The 12,969-nt window shown below is 44.8% G+C and overlaps 1 protein-coding gene across 5 annotated transcripts in view; it reads right to left on the minus strand.

The window, feature by feature from the left end:
- The window catches only part of LOC146809667 (sulfotransferase 2B1-like), a 654,164-nt gene that overhangs the window by 572,409 nt on the left and 68,786 nt on the right, over positions 1-12,969 (minus strand). The window contains exons 1-2 of one of the 5 annotated variants that reach the window (XM_085616521.1): positions 9,782-9,919; positions 1,191-1,397 (exon numbers count right to left, since the gene is read on the minus strand). The exons of 2 other annotated variants lie outside the window; for them this stretch is intronic. The gene's annotated coding sequence lies outside the window, so the exon portion shown is untranslated. Of the gene's footprint in view, positions 1-1,190; positions 1,398-7,354; positions 7,519-9,781; positions 9,934-12,969 lie in introns of those variants that run through there. 2 more of the 5 variants (XM_085616520.1, XM_085616522.1) reach the window with 2 other exon arrangements.

Here is a 12,969-nt window from a genome sequence, read left to right on the forward strand (position 1 = left end):
CATATGTTCATTTGAAACGTTGCGAGAGGGGTTGGATTTGGCATTTGATTTTAAGTCCATTAGTAGGTCCCCCAGCATGGTTAGGACAGTGCCTAATTTCTCTAGATTTGGTGCACATGAGCACTCTGGTTGTACAATTAGGATGGCTTCGGAGGCTGCTTGCCCTCGTTTTATCAGACCATTGAGGACCGCAAGGTTCTTGTCTATCACTGAGGTGAAGTCAGCTAGAGCTTGAAGGACCATGAGTTGCGTATCCAACTTATCTGATTGATATTGAAGGGCGGTAGCTGGGAGCTGCATAGTATTCAGTAGGTTTCTGAATGATGCGTTCTCTCTAAGCTATTGTCCCTGAATGATGACACTTTGTGGGGGGCGGGGTGGGTTTTTGTGTGTGTGAAGCAACCAGCTCCTCCCATTTCTGGGATGCAATTTACAGTCTGATCATTGCGAGCCTTCATTTAATTGATGAGAGAGGGAGTTATCGTTAGAGTTTTGCAATACTGGACAGTAGGCTCTTGAGTTGGTAGCATGGTTGTTTGTTGGCTTTAAAGGGGAACTGTTTTTAGGATGCGTTATATTCAAAACAGTCTTCCAAGTCTCTGTAAAATGAATCTGCCAATACATGGGGAAGGTGCTTGGGTCTTGGTTCCCCCCTGTATTTGAGCAGGCCGGTTGATCCCAGGGGCTTGTGGGTAATGTTTCCTGTGTTGGTGAGGCTCTCTTCAGCAGAGGGTGTCCTTGGTTGTCAGAGTGCCTCTTGTTGGGGTTTTGACATTCCCAGCAGATTTGAAAGCAATGCCCCCTAAGTCTCTGATCTCATCTGAGCATTAGTTTTTATTTACCATTGTCATGTTTTTATCTGATGGACCATAGACCACAGTGTGAGGTTGAACCCCCTAAGAAGTAGGCAGGACCCCTAAGTTGTAGGGGAGTTTGGAGACCCTCAATATCCTTGTTCAAGCGTGGTGTAGATTCTTGGATGGGGTGTACAGAGGGTTGCCTTCAGGGGCATTCTGTCGATGTTTATGAGCTCTTCTTTTTTTCCGAGCTTTGAAACCTTATGTTCCCAGACAGTTTTTGGTGGCCGTGTTGTAGCTGCTGTGCTGCTGTCATTGCTGCTGTCATTAGGGTCTTTGTTGGTGACTTTGTTGATGGCTATGGGACATTTGTTATGATTGCTAATGGCATACCTTTAGTTTCTTTTGGCCTTAAGAGGGCCCTCACTCTCTTCCAGATATCATGCTGTCAATGTCCTGCTTTGTCGTAGTCTTGTTGAGTTGCTTGGCTGCCTTTTTGCTGTGGTGTTCAATGTTTGTTGCCAATGCCTCCTGTACGTGTTCCTGAACGCACGCCTTTTCAGGTGAATTGTACTTCTCCACAAGACTGGTAACTGGTGCCTGCAGGATGAGAGTGAGGGTTGAGAAAGGTTGAGAAGGGACAGCCTGCGTTGCTGATTTATTTCTCTTAAGCACCCCAGGAAGGGCTCTGAAGATTCTGATTTACAGTACCCCCACTGCTGTCACTGCTTCCCACCCCCAAACTCCTACTGCCTGCTGTGGCTTGAAATAAGTTGATGAGGAGTTATTGTGGGAGTGCTGGGAGTGACGGGGAGTGCTGGAGCTCAGGCTCAGCTGGTTCCCCACTTTCCTTCCCTTTTCATTGTTAGAGTGATCCTGCTGTTGGGCTGCTTGGGGGGAGGGAGTTCGGGCTATTGGTATGGCTGCCAATTTATGTTTTTTTTTTAAAGTAGTGGTGTTGCTGTACTGCCTCTCATGCCTTTAATCCAGTCCTGATCAGGTCTTGATCAGTTTTAACCGTTGCAACAATCCCCTCGTAGATTCCAGGACTACGCAGGTTTCTCAGGCTTCCGCCTTTGTAGGGAGCTCCCTCTGTATATACATTTTCTTCTCTATTCTGAACGTTTGCTTGCTTGCTTGCTCCCTCCCCCCCCTCTTGGAGGATGAAGGTGGAGGTGTGGGATGAAAAAGGAGTGAAGAGGGGCAGTGACTTGTGGGAGGCTGGCCGTGTGGTCTAGGGCCGTTGCCTGGGTTGCTGCCCAATTTGCAGGCGTGGTGCAGTGCAGTCACAGAGCGGGCGTCTCCTCAGGGGGAGCAAGCTGCACCAGTCTACTGCTGGCCCCTTCCGCTCCACCTCGATGACCTCTGCGGCTCTGAGCCTTACCTCACGGCACAAGTCCTATAAAAAGAAGTGGGGGGACTGACCAAGTTTGACACTATGCAAGTGACATCATGACGCATGCCATCACAGCTCACATGACGTCACGACGTTCCGCTATAAGAGAAATAAAATAGTGCTATTTAAATTATTTGGGTAAATACTGGGACAGACTACCCCATCTAAGTCTTAGTGTTTGCACTTATATACAGGGACAGAACAAAGGCAAAAGCATGCATCTCTTAAATACCTGTGAAGAGATAGCAAGCTGTGTGTCTTTCTATTAGACAAACAAAAATGTTAAGAGCAACAGTTGAATGCTACTTTATAAGTCTCCACACTGTTTCCCACCAGAGCTCCCTGACTAGGATCAATCGAATAGTTTCCATCACGAACAAAATGATCTGATCAAGTAAGTTGGACAGTAATATCTATCTGGCATTGTTTTTTTCCATATCCGACAAAAACAAACAGACTGATTTATTCTTTTCTCCTTCTCCATTTCTTCTTTGTATTCTTTCTTTGTAAATAAACAATTGTGTGGCAAATTTCTGCATTGGATGAGATCAGCTCATCTCACAAAAAGATAGGTAACTATTAATTAAACGCACGCTTATGTAGGGGTTGATTTTAGAAGATCTATTTCTCATAGAGAATAAGAGCTTAACTCTCCTCTCCTTCCTTTTCCTTTTTTAGTGTATGTGGTCCTGAGGAGAACCCCAGATTAAAACAAGGGCTCGAAACGCGTCGACCAGTTTCTTTTCAAACAGTGTTCACAAAAAAGTGTACTCGTAACTGTTTTCTCCCAAAAATGACATTGGTTGAAAAATTAATAATTGAATGTACTAAAAAAACAGTTCGGAGTTTATTTTGTTTATATTAACGCACTGTTTGTATTCTGCCCTTAATAGAAGGTTTAATTCATACAAATTGAAATCTACCTGTCTCTGGTTTGTGTTCGTTGTTTGTGCTAAATTATTTGGGATGGATTGTACTGATTTTTTTTTTAGTATTTTGTGATGGTTGTAGTATTTAAAAGTATTTTAAATAATGTAAGAAAAAACTAACACAAAAAAAGAAAAAAACTTCTCTATTAAAAATAATAATAAAGAAACAAGGAATAGTTTGCCTTGGGCCACATTGAATGATTTTTTGTATCCCAGTCCAAATAATATAGTGAAGGAACTTCAGCACTGGCATCTCACATGTTTTTTGTTTTCCTCTCTGGCATTTACATGTGTGTGAGGTTCCAGGCCGCCTCCAGTCAAGATAATCAAACAAAAAGAGGCCCCATCTCCATGGATCCTGGATCACTTACTGTTTCTTCTTGCTGAATAAGGCCGTCCCGGGATGGGTTGTAGGTGGCATGCTGTGTAAACTGTCCACATGTCCAGCTTGTAATTCCTTGGCTCCTATGGGTTTTTCATTTTTCTTCATGTATTTTTAAAGCCGGCCCATTGGGTTGTGGGCACCAATATTTGTATTGTTAAGCTATAAATTCTGCTAATAAAACTGATTTAATTCTAAACAAAAGGAGGCCTGATGGCCCCTTAACTTCGGCCTGGCTGGAGGTAAAACAAAAAAAACCATACATCCCTTGCTGCCTGCACGTTGCTGCTGGAAATGAAAAACAGACAACGTGCAGTTGCTGCTGAACGTGTCCCTGTGTCTTACACCAGTTCAAGTTCAGCATATTTCTGTGGGGCCCAACTTCTTGGCAGGGGGGACGGTGTCCACCCTGTGAAAACAATGGGTGGGCACTGTGTACCTGCGTGTATCCCCGACTCGTGCCCTGTTCTCGCCCATCTTATTAATTGGCTCCTGTCCCTGCCCTTTGTAAATGGTGGCTTTTCATTGGTTATTAGGCTTTGTAGTCCCTCCTTACTACCTACCTGTCTCTTTTTGTAACCTCCCATGGGGACAACCCCTATTACATGTGTTACACCCTAGGTTTTAATTACAACCTCAAGGCACTATGGGCCAGATGCATCAATGGTTTTTGCCCATTCTGTGTCTATGGGAAAATGTGTTCATGCATATGGCCCTATTTTCTTAAAGGCCTTCAGACAGGACATAAATGTGTTCATGCATATGGCCCTATTTTCTTAAAGGCCTTCAGACAGGACACTCACTTGGTCCTAAACAAGCTTGGCAGTGGTTACTTTATTCGCTAGCACATCTCACATTTATGTTAGACCTTCTATACATTTCTCTTCATCAACTCCACATAAAGTACAACCTAATCCGGAGTTAATATAATAATTATTTTGCCACATTTCAAAGCTGCTAATTGTATATATTTAATGTACTGTGGTACTGTCTTGCTTGCAAGGCATTATGGGTAGGGTGGATATACCATATCTTCAAAGTTTACCATGCTCACTAGGGACATCTAGGCGCAGCTTGCGGTACTGACAGTGCTGATGCCTAGCTTATTAGGGAACTCTAGGAGCAGCTTGCGGTACTGGCAGTGCTGGTGCCTTGCTCACTAGGGTCCTCTAGGAGTAGCTTGCGGTACAGCACCTACTACATTACACATTTACATTAGACCTTCTATAAATTTCACGTCATCAGCTCTACATAGATTACAACCTAACCTAATCCGGAATTAATATAATTCTTTTGTCACATTTCAAAAGCTAATAATTGTATATATCGACATAGCTATTTGAATGTACTCATGGTACTGTCTTCCATGCAATGCATTATGGGTAGGGTGGATTTACCATATCTTCAAAGTTTATGATGCTCACTAGGGACCTCTAGGAGCAGCTTGCGGTGCTGCACCTAGACAAGCAGTGCTGGTGCCTGGCTCGGTATGCTATCATTGGGAAGAGGAGTTAGCCTAACGGCTACGGCAATCGACCTTGAATCTAGGGAACTGGGTTCAAGTCTCGGCAATGACGCTGAACATCCTATGATTCTGGGCAAATTACTTAATTTACCTGTGCCTAACAAAAAGGAATGTGTCCTCATATAATGCAACTGGTGCTATGTAAAGCACTCTGATACACAATTTGGGTCAAGTTCGCGCTATATAAAATAAAATAAAAAATAAAAAAATTGCAATGCACTAGGTCTCGCAATACTGAAAGTAGAGCTATTGGCGTTGCATTATTATTTGCAACACCAATACCTCAAACTATCAGTAATGCGAGACCTATTGCATTGCAAATGCTTATTATTTTTCTGTCTCCATGTTTGTACCAGCGGCAGCTCCTCTGTTAAGGCAGTGGAGCGCTGCCCCGCCTGCTGAGATTGCAGCAGGCAAACACGTTAATAAAATGGTAGTAAATGCCATTTTATGAATGTGTCCCAGGCTTGCGCTGTTACAGCACTTGAGAGCAGGGGGCAGGGCTGATAAGTGGAATTGCACTATTAATGCACCCCCCTGCCAGTGTGCATGTCAGATTAGCCGGCTGCCTACAGCTGACCAATCTGACCTGCACACTTTAGAGCCTGCAATCCCAAGGCACAGAAACAGCTGAGGGATTGCAGCCGCAGGCCCCCAGCCTCAAAAAGCGAGCTGGGTGAGCTTGCTCCAATCAATCTAGCTCCAGGCTTGGTAGGTACAATGGAAGAAGTCCCGCCCTTTCTGCCTGAGGCTGTGCCGAGGAGGACAGCGCCAGGACGGAGACCGCATTCAGACCCTGCTGCCAGCATATATGGTGACTGTTTTGGGCATAAGGTAAGGTAAATTTATTTGCATAATTAATACAAATCTTACAATTACTACTTTCTTTGCGAAAATGCACCAATTAGAAATATAGTTCAATTTTTTTTTTTTAAATTATAAAAGTTACTAAGTTTTCTTAGACATCAATACAATACATAAACATCACATCAAACCATCAGCTTTCCAAAACTGAATATAAAATATATCAATTAAAATTTCTATAGCTTGTGCATGAGATCATAAATTTCGTCCTAAGTTTAGTCCTTAGCTATTTTGGACTTCCAGATTTCCTGTGGCCAACTCACAGGCATTCAACTTCTTTTTAGCAAGTATTACACATTTTGTAAAATTGGAAATCATTTGAATATTCGTTGGTCCAAAACAGACTACCATGGCGTGTCTGCATAGCGCCCCACTATATTTTGATGTTGCCGGACATCGCTGGTTTGTACCTCGATATTCTCTCCCTCTCTCTCTCTCACTCTGTGTCTTTGTGGGTGTTACTTTTTTCCGCTCTCTTTCCAGGACTCTCTTTCCCGTCTCTCCACATCTTTCTCTGTCCTTTCTCACTGCCTCTCCCCATCTTTCAATGCCAGCGCTAGAAATAGAAATAAAAAGTGTAGATATCCACTATCAGAGGCTACTGGTTGCTACTAAAACTATATGCGAGCACCTGCCCATTGAAAGCACTGCTCATTGTTGTCCTGATACGGGACGACTAATGTCCTGGAAGTTTACCAATGAAATGTTGTGAATGGCTGAGTTGTGGAACTGCAAAGTTTTAGATTTGGTGCTCAATTTTTACGCGAGAAGCTTCAGCTGTTAAGCGCTGTGAATGGTCTCGGTCCTTCTTAATGGTGCCTGTTTCGTTGCGGGGGAAGGGGTGTTTTTTCCACGCATCTGCGGTGACAGTAGACACTCCGGGGCCGATTTATGAGCCCCTTGCGCCACTTTTGCGTCACTTTTCCCATGTTAAAAGTGACGCAAAAGTGGCGCAAGGGGCTCATAAATCTGCCCCTCCGTTCTCTAAAGCTCCAGATCTAGCCTTAGTAAACAATCAGGCGCTCAGCACAGACAATCTTTTGAACAGGAAGTGTACGCCAGTAAATTCAATACTACTCAGAAACCTTTCTGCTACAGGGTGACCGTGGTCACGATTGTGGACGGTCACGAGGCAGAACACTCGGGTGGAAGTAAATGTACAGGGCGCGCCCTTTTGCCCTAGTTACAAGCTCTGTGCATCGTTCCCCAAACTACTCAGCCTTATGAACTGAAAAGGGGGGCCGCCCTCTCCCGCTGAAAGTCTTGCCTGTCACGACCATGTATTTTTGGTCTGCTCTACTTTAGAGTCACAGTCTCCCTCAGACAACTGTCATCGACTGACCCTACGCCCCTTTCTCCAGAGTCACTCTCAAATGATGCACTGTCGCCTTCACCCTCTAATAGTCCCACCCCCTGGGGCCAGGGTCGCGACGTAGATTATAATTACGCGCAAAAGACTACCTGTTCACGCTGCATCCGCCCCGTCCCACTTCGAGGAGGGCGCCAAGACAACCTACTTTCTCCCCGTTTGAAGGATGGACCAAAATTTCAAGAGACAAAACCAGCGACCTGGTCACGGAGGCATACGGGGCCGTACCCATCTCTCTGGCTCTGACCCCCAGCTCACTGCGCCGTAAACAGGCGGGTGGCACTGGCAGTGAGGGCAAGCTTCACAGGGCCTGGCAGCGACGTCGCCACGCTCGGCACGTCTGCACATGGAGACTCGTGATTAACATGTGCTTCGCCCCAGGGATAGCAATCTTTAAGGGTAAGAATGCCGTGGCGTTACTACGGAACAAACAAGGATGTCCACAGGGCTGGAGCTAAGAGAGCCTCCCAGTAGGAAAATACCCCCCAGCCCATCTGTTTTGCTAGTTTCTCTGTGTACTGAAGAGACTGGGGGCCCTAGATTCTGGCTTCCACCTGCAAGGCGCGAGCTGCTGCGAAGCATGGCGGGCGTGGGGGAGGCTGGTTGATGCTACAGGAGAGGCTGAGACTGGGGTCCAACAAGGAGCTTCTCCAGGAGTACGAGTGTTAATGAATGAAGTGAAAGTAGGACTTGTGCTCTATGTTCTGTGCACAGTCATCCGCTCCTCAGCATGGAAAGAGAATTCAAAGCGCATACTCCTAGGGCCTGATGTAAGAAGAAAAGTTGAGTTGCGGGCCAGTGAAGCAAAGCAGGACCAGTAAGGGGCCTATGAAGAACGCATTCAGAGGGCGGGAGTGTACGGGTGGCGTGGCAGACAAGCCAGCGAAGGAGCACGCTTGACATTAGCCAGCATGATTCAAAGCTCCAAATGGGAGAAAGAAGGCGAGGCCGGCACAGGCACAACAAGCACTGGCATAGCCAATAGGTCTTGCCTTTGGGACCTTATAAGTGTTTAGTTATCCAGCACAATATCCTTGGTGCAACAAAAATTAACTGTTGTGTGGCTAAACACTTATAAGGTCCTAAAGGCGAGACCTATTGGCTATGCCAATGCTTGTTTTTACAGATATTTCGGTTCCTCGTGCCCTGCTGCTTTTCTCTCCGGTTTCCCCCCACACTAAAGTAAACTGTTCCAGTAGAGGTGTCTGATCTCAGCGACAGAGAGCCAAGAAGCTTCCAACAGATGGCATGCAGCGCTATAGAAAACCAACAAGTATACACATTGAATGTGCTGCACACAATCCACCCTTACACACAACCTCTAGAGAAGCTCGGAGTCTAACAGAACCATACATCGAAGCAGCCACACACAGGTCGCCACACAGATCCCCCTACACACCACAGAATCTCAAAGTCTCAGATACCCACCACACACTCCAGCACACACACAAACCATTCAGAATACCACAACTCTCTCAGACCAGCTAAATACTAACACAGCCACATACAGACCCCCACAGTGCTAAACAAGAACTCACAGAATACAAAACACAAACTCCACAGAAGCTCATGAGGCCTTGCGTTTGAGGCTCCGCTCAATTACAGAGATGTTCTGTAATTACAGGTCTCTCTGTTTGAGGCTATGTTCACTGCAACCCCCGTGCATTCGAGACTACGCTTAATTACAAACCCACTTTAGGGTCAGACTGGTTCAGAGCAGGCCGTCTCCGGCCCCTTGGATCAGAACCAAGCCTCACACTTACTGTGTATACACCGGCTTGCTTCACAACACACAGATCTCAAGGCGCTACACACAGCAACCCTGACATAAGATGCCGTTCTACAAACCACACATATCCGCCATACACCTGCAGACCTAGACAACACAGAGCCTTGGTCCCACACACTTAATAATTCCATCTACACAGATACACTTGGAACTCTAAACTTACAACACACCTACATCCAGCACGCAGGTCACCACACACAGCACGCACACAAATATACAGAGATCTGCTTACACACTCACGCATGAATCCCCCTCACAAACACTTGTCATACACAGACACGTTTCCACAACTGTCGACAACAGCCTCCATACAGACAAATCGCCCCCACACACTTGGTTAGAAACGGAAAGATCTTTATCCCTGTTTAAATAGCCCAGACGTGCCAGAGGCCTTGCTCTAAATGGGACAGAACCAATAAGATGGTTATTAACAACTGCATCAGAGGTAGAGCCAAGAGACCAGAATTCTAATCCCAGCTTCTCCTCCGAAGTGTGTGATCCTGGGGACACTGTGTAAATCACCTAGAGTTTGAATACACTTGTCAAAGGTCGGAGCAATTCGAAATATGTTAAATACAGGTAATTTACATGGTTATACACTGCTTGTACAGACAGCGCACGGAAGTTGCCACATCTCAAAGGAAGGCGCTACACAAAATCATGATGGATGATCATGCACACATCTCCCAGGCAGAGCAGAGACTAAGACTGGGTTTGTTCAGGGACATACCTGAGAGGTAGAGTGAGGGTCTACCGAGAGCTCCTCCCGACCAGCTTCCTTGGAGTTGCAAGCGTCAGCTGTAGGGATATCTGGTTCGCATGCCTGGACTGCCGCTGTGCTGTCCCTGCGGTGGCCAGGCGCAGCATCATTAGCAGCAGCGCCGCAATACACAGACAGCGTAGTGCGGGGGGGGGAGGGGTTGCGCAAATACACGGAGTGCTCACAGAGGCCACCCAAGGTCAACTTGTTAACCAGCAGCGGGGATGGGTGGAGAATTAAACAGGCAGCCTGTTTTTTTGTGGTGGGAGGGAGGGCCCCCTACCGGGAGATCGAGTTTTAAAGATGAAAGCACGGCGCTCATGAAATGGGCGTCGCGCTGAATAGTTTAAGTGAAAAGGGCGCTGCAATAAAAACAAGCATTTGCAATGCATTAGGTCTTGCATTTACGCGAGTTTGAGCTATTGACATTGCAAATAACAATGCCTATTGGCATTGTCATTTACAATGCCAATAGCTTTAACTCGTGTAACTGCGAGACCTATTGCATTGCAAATGCTTGTTCTTAGGAAGCATACTATTAGCACCGGCTGTAACCTTGGAGAGATATTCGCTGTCTCAGTGCTCGTATATCAAATTTGGTATTTGTAAGGATACCACTGCTGTGTGTGTCTTTGTAGAGCACTGTGCGTGTATTGAGGCTCAAACATTTTGCAGTATCTTACAATTAATTATTAATATAATGGATTGTCTTAAAAACAACACAGTAGGAAAAAGTTCCATTTTAATAACAGCCCAAAGGAAAGTACAAGCTGTGGCTAAGACAACAAAACATTGTTTATTTGAGTACTACGTATATATAAGATAGCACGAGTGATAGCGCTGCTTTCTCAGGCTTCGCACATTAGTTGTGTTACTTTGAGGGATACTGCTGCTGTCTTTATACTTTTAAAGTACTTTATGTGTATTTTGAGGTAGCACGAGTGTTAGCCCTACTGTGTTAATCCTTGCATATTAGTTGTGTTATCTGAAAACATCTGCTGCTCTCTCAGTGGATTGTGCAGTAGATGGTGCAGATGTAAACCTGACCTTAAGGATGACGAGACAGAGCAAACTTGTGCCTGTAGATTAAATGTGCTTGTGTTATAAAGTATAAGAGATGGTATTTTATTTGCAATGCGTGGTGTGCTGCGCGCTGTGTAAAGTAAGTTACCATAATTGTGAGAACAGACAAGGGGAACGCTACCCCCCTTCTTCGCGCAGGGCCAGAGTGCCGAGAGCAGAGAGAGAGCTGTGTCTTAGAGCGAGCTGCGCCCTTCCTGGTAAAACAGTGACGCACTGACCCGTGTGTTAAGATAACGTTTACTAAACAGTACTATGGCACTGTGTGTTTTTCCCAAGAAGGAGTACTATTAGCATGGGCTGTAACTTTGGATGAATAGCGCTGCTGTTTCAGTCCATGTACATTACGTCATTTAAAAAGATAGTGCTGCTATCTTTGTGCTTAGTTATACATTACTATGCGTGTGAGAATAGCATGGTATTTTGAGTGATAGCACTGCTATATCAATCCTTTACACAGCGCTTGTGGTAGACTGCAGCAGCATACCTAGGGAAATGAGAGGCCCATAGGGGCTTTGCAGTAGCTGGCACTCGTGATTTTAAAATTAGATCTGAAATTGTGGCGATGTAAACCTGACCTTAAGGGTGAGGGGGCATAGCAGCCCTGCGCCTGCAGATTAAACGTGTGTGTTATAAATAAGAGATTTTATTTTATGTACAATGCGTGGTGCGCGCCGCGCTGTGTAAGTACTTATTAATATAACGTGATTGGCTTAAAACAACACAGCACAATTAAATACAATTGTAAAAACAGCCAAAAAGAAAGTCCAAGCTGTGGCTACGACAAAAAAACAAACATTATTCATGTAAGCACTACGTATATATAAAATAGCACGAGTGATAGCGCTGCTGTTTTAGTTATCGCACATCAGGTGTTTTATTTTTAGGGATAGTGCTGCTGTCTTTATACTTGTAAAGTATTTTATGTGTATTTTGTAGTATCAGGAGTGATAGCTCTGCTGTGTTAGTCTTTGCACATTAGTTGTGGTATCTGAAAACATCGCGCTGCTGTCTTAGTGGTGAGACGGTTAAGAAGGATAAAATGCTGGCACCAGCTATGGCCAAAAATAAATTGTACTGTTGATTACAACTATGTGTATGTGTGAGTAGGAGGTACAGTGTGTTTCTGTCTGGAAGGCATACTATTAACAGGGGCTGTAACGTTTGAGAGATAGCGCTGCTGTCTCAGTTTTTGTACATTAGTTGTGGTATTTGGAGGGATAGCGCTGCTATCTGTGTCTTTGCAGAGCACTGTGTGTATATTAAGGCTAAAACATATGGCAGTATATTAACATAATTTATTGATATAACGCGATTGCCTTTAAAACAACAGCACGATAAAATATAATTTTAAAAACGGGCTAAAATAAAGGTATAAGCTGTGACTAAGACAGCATAACAAACTTTGTCCATTTAAGCAGTACATTTATATAAGATAGCACGAGTGAAAGCCTTGCTGTGTTAGTTCTTGCACATTAGTTGTGATATCTTAGAATGTAGCGCTGCTGTCTCAGTGGTGAGACGGTTAAGGAGGATAATAAAATGCTGGCAAGCGTCATGGACGAATAGAGGCTTCAGCAGACAATAACTGTAGTAAGCATGAGCCACTGCAGGTAAGTGTTTGTAAGGTGCTCAGGGAGGACGCAGACACGTTGCGGCCGCCAAGAAACGTGTTTGTATGGAGCAACAATTATGAGGCAGTGAGGGAGAAGGATAACATACAGGCGAGTGGCAGGGACAAGTACAGGCTCCATAGAACAATTAGCATAGTAAGCGGGAGCCGCTGCAGCAAAGTGTCTGAGCGGGGGAGCAGTGGGTTACACCAACAAGTTTTAAACAGTGCTTACTAGCATTTAATTTTTAAAAATCCCACAGTGTAACATTTTTAACAGCTTTATTGCGTTTGTTAGTTTGAAAATTGTGAAGGTAGGAACGGCAAACACCTTGCGGCCACAAATAAATCAGTTAGAAAGTCCTAGCAATAAGGAAAGTTAGGCAGAGGCATTGAAAAAGCAAAGTTTGTACATATAATTGCTGCGTATTTATGCAGTATCACGAGAGATAGTACATATGAAAAT

The sequence above is a fragment of the Triturus cristatus genome, chromosome 7, assembly GCF_964204655.1.
Source record: "Triturus cristatus chromosome 7, aTriCri1.1, whole genome shotgun sequence".
Taxonomy (NCBI): Eukaryota; Metazoa; Chordata; class Amphibia; order Caudata; family Salamandridae; genus Triturus; species Triturus cristatus.